At 37.1% G+C, this 14446-nt stretch overlaps 1 pseudogene; it reads left to right on the forward strand.

Annotated features, from left to right (window-relative positions):
• The first annotated feature begins 1566 nt into the window (after window positions 1-1566).
• LOC132345009 (histone-lysine N-methyltransferase SETMAR-like) lies at window positions 1567-2218 on the forward strand (annotated as a pseudogene).
• The last annotated feature ends 12228 nt before the right edge of the window (window positions 2219-14446 follow it).

Below are 14446 nucleotides of genomic sequence, written 5' to 3' on the forward strand. Positions count from 1 at the left end.
TAGCTTCCCTTTGTTCCATTTAATTGCAGACCTATGCTTATTATTGCATTCTCTTTCAAGCAAGGCCATCATAAAGAACAGTAAGTGGAGAAACACTGTTGTACTTCTTTTAAAGTTGCTTTCAATTTAACTTTCTATTATGCTACTTATGTTCCTGCTGCTGCTGCTGCTGCTGCTAAGTCACTTCAGTCGTGTCCAACTCTGTGCGACCCGATAGACGGCAGCCCATTAGAGTCCTCTGTCCCTGGGATTCTCCAGGTAAGAACACTGGAGTGGGTTGCCATTGCCTTCTCCAACTTATGTTCCTACTTACCTGCAAAAAAGCTTTAATGATCAACCTGTATTAGGATTCAAGGCCAAGAAGGGCAAAATGGTTTCATGATGAAACAATATATAATTGCTTACTGGTAAATGAGAATTTTTTGGTTTAGAGTTTATAACAATGGGATCCATGTGCATATATTTGGTGTTAGTATTACTTTAATACCATGCAGAAAGGATGGTTTAATAGTAGATTTAATAGGGAAAAAAAGATGGAAAAATTGAGTCTTCACAGGAGAGAAATTAAATAAAACATTCCTTCTATAAACTAAACTTGTTTTCCAAAATAGTGTTACTCACAATGATGCATACCCTTTTCTCAGGTGACACCTTTTTTTTAGTAAGAACAATATGAAACTTTAGTTCTAAATCTATGTATCATACTTCTTGGTTCTCTTTACTCCTTTTGAGATTCTCAAATAGAAATGCATAACAGCAGTCCTGACATTTAGGTATCATCTACACAACACTGTAGGTAAGTCTTTCCATTTAATGTCTTTTCAACTTGTGCCCTATTTTGGAGGAGAGAGGACAGAAGAAAAAAAGATACTACAAAGGTACAACACTGACAAGAACCAATCTTAGTGGTAACATTTCCAAGTTGCAAACAGCTACTTTATGTTAGCAAAAGTGCAAGTCACTCAGTCTTGTCCCATTCATTGCAACCCCGTGGAATTCTCCAGGCCAGAATACTGGAGTGGGTAGCCATTCCCATATCCAGGGGATCTTCCCAACCCAGGGATCAAACCCAGGTGTCCCACATTGCAGGTGGATTCTCTACCAGCTGAGCCACCAGGGAAGCCCAACAACATTGGAGTGGGTAATCTATCCCTTCTCCAGTAGATCTTCCTGGCCCAGGAATTGAACCAGGGTCTCCTGAATTGCAGGCAGATTCTTTACCAGCTGAGCTACCAGGGAAGCCCTAGTAATAGTCTAAAAATACTTTTTTATTGTTTAATTTTCTTTAATTTATACATTTATTTTTCTAGTTTTATATATTTTATATGTTCTATAAAGAGTACATACTTTATACATTTTATTTCACTTCCATTTAAATATCAAGTTGGTACAAAAGTAATTGCAGACTTGCAATTGCTGAAATTTGCCATTTGATATTAGAATACATTCTTAAATAAATGTGGTTACATTATATATCATTTTCATGTGCATTTCTCACTTTATGTTTTTTTGCTAATGACTTATTATTTGCTGTTTCTTTTATATTTATTTTACACTGAGGAAATAATGTTAGACAAAAAGAAAATTCAAGGGATTTTCTTATTCAAGTTCAAAATGGATCATAAAGCAGTGGAGACAACTAGCAACATCAACAATGCATTTAGCTCAGGAATTGCTAACAAATGTACAGTGCAGTGGTGGTTCAAGAAATTTTGCAAAGGAGAAGACAGCCTTGAAGGTGAGGAGAACAGTGGCTGGCCATCAGAAGTTAACAATGACAGCTGAGGAGATCATCAAAGCTGATCCTCCCACAACTACACGAGAAATTGCCAAAGAACTCAATGTTGACCATTCTACGGTCATTCGGCTTTTGAAGCAAACTAGAAAGATGAAAAAGCCCAAAAGTGGGTGCCTCATGAGCTGACCACAAATCAAAAAAATTGTTGCTTTGAAGCGTCTTCTCTTATTCTACACAACAATGAACAATTTCTCTATCAGATTGTGACATGTGATGAAAAGTCAACCAGTGACAACCAGCTCAGTGGCTGAATTGAGAAGAAGCTCTAAGGAACTTCCCAAAGCCAAACTTCGATCAAAAAAAGGTCATGATTCCTTAAAATACTGGAAATAGAACTGCCTTATGACCCAGCAATCCCACTGCTGGGCATACACACTGAGGAAACCAGAAAGGAAAGAGACACGTGTACCCCAATGTTCATCGCAGCACTGTTTATAATAGCCAGGACATGGAAGCAACCTAGATATCCACCAGCAGATGAATGGATAAGAAAGCTATGGTACATATACACAATGGAGTATTACTCAGCCATTAAAAAGAAAACATTTGAATCAGTTCTAATGAGGTGGATGAAACTGGAACCTATTATACAGAGTGAAGTAAGCCAGAAGGAAAAACACCAATACAGTATAATAACGCATATATATGGAATTTAGAAAGATGGTAACAATAACCCTGTGTACAAGACAGCAAAAGAGACACTGATGTATAGAACAGTCTTATGGACTCTATGGGAGAGGGCGAGGGTGGGAAGATTTGGGAGAATGGCATTGAAACATGTAAAATATCATGTATGAAATGAGATGCCAGTCCAGGTTCGATGCACGATACTGGATGCTTGGGGCTAGTGCACTGGGACGACCCAGAGGGATGGTATGGGGAGGGAGGAGGGAGGAGGGTTCAGGATGGGGAACACATGTATACCTGTGGCGGATTCATTTTGATATTTGGTAAAACTAATACAATTATGTAAAGTTTAAAAATAAAATAAAATTAAAAAAAAAAAAAGGTCATGGTCATTGTTTGGTGGTCTGGTCTGCTGCCCGTAGGATCCACTACAGTTTTCTGAATCCTGGTGAAACCAGTACATCTGAGAAGTATGCTCAGCAAATCGATGCAAGCACTGAAAACTGCAACACCTGCAGCTGACACTGATCAACAGAATGGGCCCAGTTCTTCTCCGTGACACTGCCCAAACACACAGCACACAACCAATGCTTCAAAAGTTAAATGAATTAGGCTATACAGTTTTGCTTCATCCACTATATTCACCTGACCTCTCATCAACCAACTACAACTTCTTCAAGCATCTCAACAACTTTTTGCAGGGAAAATGCTTCTACAACCAGCAAGGGGCAGAAAATGCTTTCCGACAGTTCATGAAGCATGAATTTTTATGCTACAGGAATAAACAAACTTATGTCTCATTGACAAAATGTGTTGATTGTAATGGTTCCTATTTTTATTACTAAAGATGTGCTTGATTGTAGGTATAACGATTTGAAATTCATAGTCCAAAACCACAGTTACTTTCGTACCAACCTAAATAACATTACAAGGCAGGTAATTTAAGTCTACCTTATGAATCTATGGAGAAGGGAAAGGCTACCCACTCCATTATCTGGCCTGGAGAATTCCATGGACTATATAGTTCATGGGGTCACAAAAAGTTAGACACGACTGAGCAACTTTCACTTTCATTATGAATCTATGAGTATATTTTTCCTTTCCTCTAAAATATTGATATTGATCACCGCTTTTTTTCTTTTTCCCTGGCTGCTAAGAAATTCAGAACTAAACTTTGTTATCAATTTCTACTCCATCACGAATAGTTTTCTATACAGTGTTCTTCATTCCTTATTTATGTCTCCATTTTTTTGTCTTTGAGAAAATTTTTTGACCTCATCATATTTGCTTTTTTAAGATTCTTAAAATAAATTTAACACATATACAGAATAAAAGTAATCAATAATGTAAATGCTAAAGTCCTATGCAAAAATGCTAGTCTCTATTTATATAAGAGTACACTCAAATTTAAACTTTGGCAATGATGAAATTGTTCTATATTGTAGCCACTAACCACAAGTGCCTACTGAGCACTTCAAATGTGGCTGTGTAACTCAGGAACTGAAATTTTAATTGTACATTATTTTAATTAATTTAAATTTAAACAGCCATATATATCCACTGGCTACAACACTGGACCATATAGCTATAACTTACATTTATGTATTTCTTCCCATAAGATATAAATTTCAAGTGGAATATTATATATTTTAAATGCCTCAAGCACACTAAGACAAGTTCACAAAAGTTTAAAGTTTAAAAAGATAATATATCCTTTGCATTGAACAGAATGGTTATGTCTCCCCACCAAATTCACATGTTGAAATCCTAGCCTCCAACATGATGGCATTAGGAGATAGGTGATTAGGTCAATAAGGTTGAGTACTCATAAATGGGATTAGTGACTTTATAAAAGAGACCTTAAAGAGCTCCCTTACCTCCATGGCTATATGAAAAACAGCAAAAAGACAGCTGCCTATAAACATGGAAGCAGACTCTTATGGAATAAGCAGACATCCTGGAATGTGAAGTCAAGGGGGCCTTAGGAAGCATCACTATGAACAAAGCTAGTGAAAGTGATGGAATTCCAGTTGAGCTATTCCAAATCCTGAAAGATGATGCTGTGAAAGTGCTGCACTCAATATGCCAGCAAATTTGGAAAACTCAGCAGTGGCCACAGGAATGGAAAAGTTCAGTTTTCATTCCAATCCCAAAGAAAGGCAATGCCAAGGAATGCTCAAAATACCACATAATTGCACTCATCTCACATGCTACTAAAATAATGCTTAAAATTCTCCCAGCCAGGCTTCAGCAATATGTGAGCAGTGAACTTCCAGATGTTCAAGCTGGTTTTAGAAAAGGCAGAGGAACCAGAGATCAAATTGCCAACATCTGCTGGATCATAGAAAAAGCAAGAGAGTTCCATAAAAACATCTATTTCTGCTTTATTGACTATGCCAAAGCCTTTGACTGTGTGAATGACAATAAACTGTGGAAAATTCTGAAAGAGATGGGAATACCAGAGCACCTGACCTGCCTCTTGAGAAATCTATATGCAGGTCAGGAAGCCTGCATACAGTTAGAACTGGACATGGAACAACAGACTGGTTCCAAATAGGAAAAGGAGTATGTCAAGGCTGTATATTGTCACCCTGCTTATTTAACTTATATACAGAGTACATCATAAGAAATGTTGGGCTGGAAGAAGCACAAGCTGGAATCAAGATTGCCGGAAGAAATATCAATAACCTCAGATATGCAGATGACACCACCCTTATAGCAGAAAGTGAAGAGGAACTAAAGAGCCTCTTGATGAAAGTGAAAGAGGAGAGTGAAAAAGTTGGCTTAAAGCTCAACATTCAGAAAATGAAGATCATGGCATCCGGTCCCATCACTTCATGGCAAATAGATGGGGAAACAGTGAAAACAGTGGCTGACTCTTTTTCTGGGCTCCAAAATCACTGTAGATGGTGACTGCAGCCATGAAATTAAAAGATGCTTACTCCTTGGAAGGAAAGTTATGACCAACCTAGACAGCATATTCAAAAGCAGAGACATTACTTTTCCAACAAAGGTCCATCTAGTCAAGGCTATAGTTTTTCCAGTGGTCATGTACGGATGTGAGAGTTGGACTATGAAGAAAGCTGAGAGCCGAAGAATTGGTGCTTTTGAACTGTGGTGTTGGAAAGTCCCTTGGACTGCAAGGAGATCCAACCAGTCCATCCTAAAGTAGATCAGTCCTGGGTGTTCATTGGAAGGACTGATGTTGAAGCTGAAACTCCAGTACTTTGGCCACCTGATGCAAAGAGCTGACTCATTTGAAAAAATCCTGATGCTGGGAAAGATTGAGGGCAGGAGGAGAAGGGGACAACAGAGGATGAGATGGTTGGATGGCATCACTAACCCAATGGACATGGGTTTGGGTGGACTCTGGGAGTTGGTGATGGACAAGGAGGCCTGGCGTGCTGCGGTTCATGGGATTGCAAAGAGTCGGACACGACTGAGCAACTGAACTGAACTGAGGCTCTTATGAGACACTGAATCTGCCAGTGCCATGTTCTTGGATTTCCCAGTCTCCAGAACTGTGAGAGATTCTTATTTCAGCCACCCAGCTTGTGGTAGTCTTTTACAGAAGCCTGAACAAACTAAGACATTCTTGTTTTATAAAAGAACAAGAAACCATGAAACACTTTTGAATTTTTTTTACACCTAATGCAAATCAACAACAAAGGTCTGTCTAGTCAAACTATGGTTTTTCCAGTAGTCATGTATGGATGTGACAGTTAGATTATAAAGAAAGTTGAGCACCGACGAACTGACTTTTTTGAACTGTGGTGTTGGAGAAGACTCTTGAGAGTCCCTTGGACTTCAAGGAGATCCAACCAGTCCATCCTAAAGGAAATCAGTCCTGAATATTCAATAGAAGGACTGATGTTAAAGCTGAAACTCCAATACTTTGGCTACCCCATGCGAAGAACCAACTCAATGGAAAATACCCTGATGCTGGGAAAGATTGAAGGCAGGAGGAGAAGGGGATGATAGAGAATAAGATGGTTGGATGGCATCACCAACACGATGGACATGAGTTTGAGTAGGCTGCGGGAGTTGGTGATGGACAGGGAAGCCTGGTGTGCTGCAGTCCATGGGGTCGCAAAGAGTCGGACACGACTGAGCAACTGAACTGAACTGAACTGAATGCAAATCAATACACCACCATGAGTTCTTCATCTATAAAGTTCAGATATAATGTGATTCCTACTATATCTCACAAAGGTATGTTAAGAGTTGATAACAATATTTTATTACATTGTTGGAGACTTAGAAAAAGTTATATTCATAACACTTTTATTGTATTATGACCTCCCTTGTATGGTTTGAGTAATGAGTTATTTAATTCTCATAATATTAAACAATTTAAATAAAACTTTGGAGATGGCTAAATTAAATGGTTTGATAGCATAATGTTTAGAGTTAAGCAATTGAATAGAACTGTAGGGAGCGTCTGTAATCAAGCTAGATTTAAGGAACATCTGATGCAAATTTATGGAATAATAGCCTTGATGATAAGCTAATTTGAGAAAAGTCGGTCCAGCTGTATATTCATTAGAAAGAAAGAAAATGCTCTCCCTAAAAACATAAAGCAACATACAAGAGGCAATCTAGTAAAATATCCATTAGCTTAAGGGTATGTATAATTTCAATAGCATCTTAGCTCTGTCATTGACTAAGCCAGTTCATTTCAGTTCCTTCCTTTATACTCTAGTGCCTCAAAAAAATAGAGGGGGACAATAAAGGCACACTTGTCTTGCATATTTCATGAATACATTGTGATTATAAGTATATGGATATGGATGAGGGAACAAGGTATACATAATGTCTTAGGCAATGTATTACTTCTGTTTATTAGGACAAGAACTTCAGAACTTTTCAAATAATATACAGTGCAAAAGAATAATATGTTATCATTAAAGATAGTTATAAGCAGTCCAGACTTATTTGCACTTACTGACTCTTATAAGAAGCTGGAACATTCTTTTAATACCTGAGCAATTTCATTAAATGTTTTCAGAATGAAGTTTTTAAAATGTTTACAAATCCATATTGAGGTGTACAATATTCCTCACTCTGTTCTATGGAAGATCACAATGTAATATATCACCAAGAAGATAGGTTTTAGGCACTCAATAAACCTGAGTTTTAAACTAAACAAATAGTTTAAGTTACTCAGTAATATTACCTTGTTATGTCTGTTTCCTCATTTATAGAATGGGTATTATAAACCTATCAGTATGTTTTAGAAAATTAAGTGACAAAAAAAAAAAAAAGAAAATTAAGTGAAAACATTTATTTAGCATCTGGGATAAGATAGAGGCTTCTAGTCTTTATTTTTTGAAGTTATTTGTTCTTCCTTCCATTGCTGTGCATGTTTCACCCTCTTTCTACAATCCAATCTTAAGATTCAATCAGAAACGGATGACTGAAAATTCACAGAGTTTGAAGAGAGAACATTAAATCACTTTCAATGAAAGCTCCTTTCTGAATTAATAATCATGGGTTGGAAAACTACAGCTCAGGCCAAACTCAGTCTTCAGCCTTTTTTTACATAGCCCATGAGCTAAGAATAGGTTACGAAGAAGAAGGAAGAAGACAAGGAGCAAAAGAAGAAGAAGGAAGAAGGGAGGAAAATGGAAAGGAGGAAGAGGAGAATACGTGACAGACTATATGTGGCCCCAAACACCTAAAATATTTTCTCTCTGGCCCTTAATGAAAAGCCATTTCCTTCTCCAGGACATCTTCCTGACCCAGGGATTGAACCCAGATCTCCTGCCATGCAGGCAGATTACTTACCACCTGGGTCACCAGGGAAGCCCTAAATGAAGACATTTGGCAGCTTATGGACTATATGTTGAAGTCTTTATGATTGAAGTCACCCTTTGATTTTGTAATATTGAGAATTCAGCAGAATTAGTTGTAAGGAAATAATAAATAAAAAACGGAGACAGGCAAAGAGGAAAAGGGGGCAACAGAGGATTAGATGGTTGGATGGCATCACTGACTCAATGGACAAGAGTTTGAGCAAACTCAGGGAGATAGTGAATGACACGGAAACCTGGCATGCTGCAGTTCATGGAGTTGCAAAGAGTCAGACATGATTTAGCAACTGATAAACAACAAAGACTTTGTTAACAGCAAAGAAACAAAAGGAAGATTAAAGGTATGACAAATCTGTGATTGTTTTTAGATATTAGTAAAAATAATTGTTAGTTACATAGAATCTGAGTTAAAATTAATTTCATTTGAAATGTTGCTTAAACTTCCAGTTTTGCAACCAAAAAGGCTCATTGCATCATACATTATTTGAATATGACAGTAGTGAAAGTTAAAAATTCTTAATTAAAATGCTTGAACATTAGTAATTATTTACTGAGCTATTATTTCAGAGCTTTGTAGGAAATACAATTTATATCTTAAGAAAGCAATTAAAATTCCAATATAGAAGTCAAACTCTCAACGACCCTTCACTCCAGCAGAAACTTAAATTTCTTGCCAAAGCCAATTTATTTTCATATATCCAGGCATATTGAAATGAGCACAGGACTCAGTCAAAGTATAAAAGAATCAAACTATGGACAAAAAGTTTAATAAAAATTAGAAATGAAAGTCACCGATATTAGTAGCCTTCAATCTTGAATCCTGCTGTTCACAGTGATAATATGAACCCCTGTCCCCCTTCAGCCCTGTTTGTCCTATATTATTCTGTCAATGTGGCCAAAACTTACTGAAATTGACTTAATCAAATCTTTGTCCTCAAATTGGGTTTCTGATTCATTAATCAATTTCTGCTAACTCCTTGAGATGTTGTGGAGCTAAGAAAGTGTCATCTCTTTATAGACTAGTGTTTCTACCCTCTCTATAATAACTTAGGACTCACATTAATAAGTATCTCAAGCCATACATATAGAGAAGCAGAAAAAAAAAACTTTAAACAAGGAAAAACTCAGAACATTCACAGAGTATATCCAAGACAGACCATGCCATCATATATCCAGAAAGACTTTGTGTTATTGCCTTGTGTCTTGATGGCTCTTGTGTTTCTGTTTCCCATTGCTCATAAGGCCCAGTTGACCTACCTGTTCACCTGTTGTGTAATATTATGGACCCATAAGTAGCACAGAAAAATTAGCTCTATAGACCACTTCCTAGAGTTTCTAACTAGTAGGCCTAAGAGTTTGTATTTCTAAAACATTCATAAGTGATTCTGATATATGGAAAGGGAATCATACTTCAAGAATTACTACCCTAAACGCATACATACAATAGTCATGAGTTGCAGTGATGGGATGGGGTGGCTGAGTTACAGGATGGAGTGATTACATATATAGTTCAAGAAACTGGGGGAAAGGGACTATAGTCTTCAATTTGAGATGATTTCCCTATGATATGAATTGTCCAACCATCCCCTTATAGGCTAGGGTTTCTACCCTCTCTATGATAACTTAGGACTCAAGGAATTATTAATAATTGTCTCAAGCCATGAATTCTACTGCCACAATACAGTCAGCCTTATGGAAGAAGCACCACTTCCAAGAACTATGGGTATGAGGAGAACAAGATGATGGTCCCTGTTATTCTCAACAACCTTCCATCATCTCTGCCACCTATAAACTCAAAGACTCTAACAGTGTCTCTCCCAGGGTGGAATACTTCCACTGGAGTCCGTTCAGTCCAAAAGAATCAATTTGCATCACATCACCCTAGGTTTTCAAAAACAAAGGTTCTGTTTGATATCGTGTATCTAGTAACTAGATAGAGGGAAAATCTAGAGGAGGAGGAGGGAAAATCTAGAGGAGGAGGGAAAATCTCTCAATATAGAATGCAAGTAGTTATTACAGCTTTAGGTAACTGGGCTAGCCAGACAACTCAGTGGTAAAGAATCTGCCTGCCAATGCAAGAGATGCAAGCTTGATCCACTGGAGGAGGAAATGGAAACCCATTCCAGTATCCTTGCCTGGAGAATCCCATGGAGAGAGGAGCCTGTCAGACTGCAGTTCATAGAGTTGCAGAGAGTCAGACACAACTGAGCATGCACACATGCCAGCATGCTTGCGTGCAGGTACTAGACTGGAAATACAATAAATCTGTACAGAGCAGCTTCATTAAGTACAGGGTCTTGAAAGCATGTCCTCTAAGATCATAAACAAGATGATCTTGTTTCTTTTTCATCAGAGAAGAAAAAGAAATAAGAGGAATACAAATGGAAAAGAAAGAAGTAAAACTGCCACTGTCTGCAGATGACAAGACACTACTCACAGAAAATCCTAAAGACTCCACCAGAAAATTACTATAGCTCATCAATGAATTCAGTAAATTTGCAGGATACAAAATTAATATGTGGAAATCTGCTGCATTTCTATATACTAACAACAAAGTATCAGAAAGGGAAATTAATCAACTTAAGGTTATAAAAACTGCTTTTGTCCTTCTGAATTCTTAGCATCTAGACCCTATAATGTTTGCTCTTCAGTAGATAACCTAGATGAAATGGAAGCATAGCAAGATTACACACTTGCTATGCATGAACTCCTAGTACACAATTATCCTTTACCAGTGAGGAAATGATTTCCCTGGTAATTTGTCTTATAAACCCCATTCCGCATAGACACCTGAAATAGCCAAAGAAAAGGCTGAATATGCAAGCTTTTTTTTTTTTAACAATCTCTATAAATTCCTAGCAATATTTTGAACAGGACTTCTTAAATGATTATATCTTTTTTGCTCTTCTAAACGTTGTTGAAATGCATTGGAATAGCACCAAATGATATTTTTGTGTTTTTAAAAAAGATATGTAGTGATTTGCTTATATCAAGTGATAAAGCAAATGTAATTCAAGATGGTTCATGGTTGGTCTCCCAGGTAAATCTACTTGAAAAATCTAGTAGTACAGCCAAAATTTGTAAGGAATTACAAAACATGTAATTTAGTACTTTGCATCAAATTTTATTCATATTTCTCTGATGGACTGAATTTAAGTTTTCTCTTGAGTTCTTTGCTTGGAAATCGTTTTCAAAAAAGAAATTTTAAAAACTAGGAAAATAATCTGGCATTTTAAAGTGAGTATAAAACTCTTAAAAAATCACTTAAGTGCCAAAGGACCATTTTAATGTGATTTTGGAAAGAATGAACAAAAACAAATATATTTTTTGAACTGTGCCTTTTAATAACCTTAAATAGATCTGAGATCATTTCACAGTCATTACATTGCAACAGAACTCTCTGTAGAAATACAGTAAAGTTTTAAATTTATTCCCAAAGTTCTCATAAAGTAATTATTTGATTAATAGAAAGTGAAACCAAAGTATAAAGTATAGAAATCTATTCAATAAATACAATGGTAACAGAGGGACCAATTTAAGAACTTCGGGTATTTTACAGTATAAAGATGACATTAGCAATTTCATTGGGTGCCAATTTCCAAGACTGTGTTTTTTATCTGTTGTGTGCTAAAGAGTTTAGGATCATATTTTCTTTGTATTATGTTTGGCTTTTCATTCATTCAACAAATATTTATTTTGCAGACACTATGTTAGACCCTGAAGATACAAAATCAAAACAGGAGAATAATGATCCCAGATCTCTGATACTGACAATTTTTAGTTGAGTGTAACAAAGGTCCATAAAAGATTTTGTCCTGTTTTCTAGAAATTGTTACAAAGACTCAAAATTATATGCAAAACATGCAAAGTTCTTGCATTCTAAGCTCAGCGGTTACTAGCAGTTGGGGCCAGACACATATTCAAGGCTTAATGAGAGGCAAGAATCCAAGCATCTTCTCTTCCATATCTATTACCCATCATCTCCGATAGTCATAATACATGAAGACGGGTGGTGATAAGCAGTGTCCAAGACAAAAGACTATTTTTTCCTTTCTCAACACAAGCCTAGAGGAATGATTATCCTTCCAAAATCCACTGGAAATTGGGAGCTTTGAGAGAATTACTTATTCAATAGCAGGATTTCTACAAGAAAAGGAGAGAAATATTTTGTTCCCCAGTTGTACACTGTGTAACCAGCAGATTCACTAATCTATCCCTGGATCACCATAGGGAAAAAAAAAAAAAAAAAGAACAGGGCTTAAAAAAGAGGGAAAAGTGAAACTTCACCTACTGTTAAGGTGGAGTGAAGAGAATATTTTAGAAAGTTGCTGGGTTTGAGCTATCTTGGGAGAACTTCTCCCAAGAGGACTCTCAACAGGAAGGTGTTGTGGGATAAGCTTAAAGTGAAAGAGGAGAGTGAAAAAGTAGGCTTAAAACTCAACATTCATAAAACCAAGATCATGGCATCCAGTCCCATCACTTCATAGCAAATAGATGGGGAAACAGTGGAAACAGTGACAGACATTATTTTTTTCGGCTCCAAAATCACTGCAGATGGTGACTGCAGCCATGAAATTAAAAGACAGTTGTTCCTTGGAAGAAAAGCTATGACCAACCTAGACAGCATATTAAAAAGCAGAGACATTACCTTGCCAACAAAGGTCCATCTAGTCAAAGCTGTGGTCTTTCCAGTAGTCCAGTGGATGTGAGAGTTGGACTATAAAGAAAGCTGAGCACTGAAGAATTGATGCTTTTGAACTGTGGCATTGGAGAACTCTTGAGAGTCCCTTGGACTGCAAGGAGATCAAACCAGTCAATCCTAAAGAAAATCAGTCCCGAATATTCATTGGAAGGACTGATGCTGAAGCTTACGCTCCAACACTTTGGCCACCTGATGCGAAGATCTGACTCATTGGAAAAGACCCTGATTCTGGGCAAGATTGAAGGCAGGAGGAGATAGAGGATAAGATGGTTGGATGGCATCACTGACTCGATGGACATGAGTTTGAGCAAGCTCCAGGAGTTGGTGATGGACAGGGAAGCCTCGCGTGTGGCAGTCCATGGGGTCGCAGAGAATTGGACACAACTGAGTGGCTTAACTGAACTGAAGGGTAAAGGATGTGGAAAATACCAAGTCAGAGCTAGATCTCCCATATCAGGGAATCAGCAGGAACCTGAACAGGACCCTCCTGGGTCCCATGACAGAAATGATCAACGTGAACCAAACACTTCATCAATTAACAAGTAACCTAATGGCTTTCACCCCTAGTTCAAAAAGGAGAAGTTTGCCTTTTCCCTCTCTTTCTATCCACCATAACCTAAAAGAGAAACTAGCACCTAGGAGGAGGCAGCAGATGGAGAAACTCTGTTTCAAGCTGCTGAAGACACAGATAAACCTAGCTCTCTTCTAAAGAAAAAAGGCTGAATTGAGTTTGAGATCAGTCTTAAAATATATAAGACTGTATGGTAAATGCATAAAGACTGTTCTGGTAACTGAAAAGTACCTGGAATGTGAAACAGTCCAGTCACCATTATATTAAGCAAAGTGAATGACCTTGCTCTCCCTAGAGTTTGGCCCAAGTCTTAAGTAAAGGTATCAGCAATAAAAATTGAGTTAGCAGAAGTTTTGTTAAAAATTAGATGTGGGGCACAGGCAGGCCTGAATCCCAGAAAAGATATCTGAACTGAAGGCACAGAGCTGGAAGCTCTTGGCACTGAAAAATACTATCACCAACAAGTAATATTAACAAAAATATATTAAAAATAATAGTAGCATTAACGATAATAATTAACATTTATTGACCTCTTACTACCTGCCAGGCACTATACTAAGAGTACTATATGAGTTATATAATTTAATCCTTAGAACATCCTAATGTACCTAGGGTATCACTTTCATACCTGTTTTACATAGAAGTAAAATGAAATTTTAGAGAATTTGAGCAGCTTTCCTTAGTTTCCCAGCTAGTAAACAATAGAACAAGCATCTAAACAAAAGTAGCTCTGATTCCAATGTCCACTTGTTTACCTGAATTCATTAAAATGCTTTCTGAACATTTTTAATTGTATGAAAGTAGATGTTATTATTTAGAGATACATGAAGTAAGAAGGAAGGGAAATTCTGAAAACACTTAAAGTATAAAAACAAGACAGTGAATAAAAATGAGAGGTTAATTTAAATATTTTGTAAGATGAGGACAGTGAGATG

This window comes from Bos taurus, chromosome 3 (genome assembly GCF_002263795.3).
Source record: "Bos taurus isolate L1 Dominette 01449 registration number 42190680 breed Hereford chromosome 3, ARS-UCD2.0, whole genome shotgun sequence".
Lineage (NCBI taxonomy): Eukaryota > Metazoa > Chordata > Mammalia > Artiodactyla > Bovidae > Bos > Bos taurus.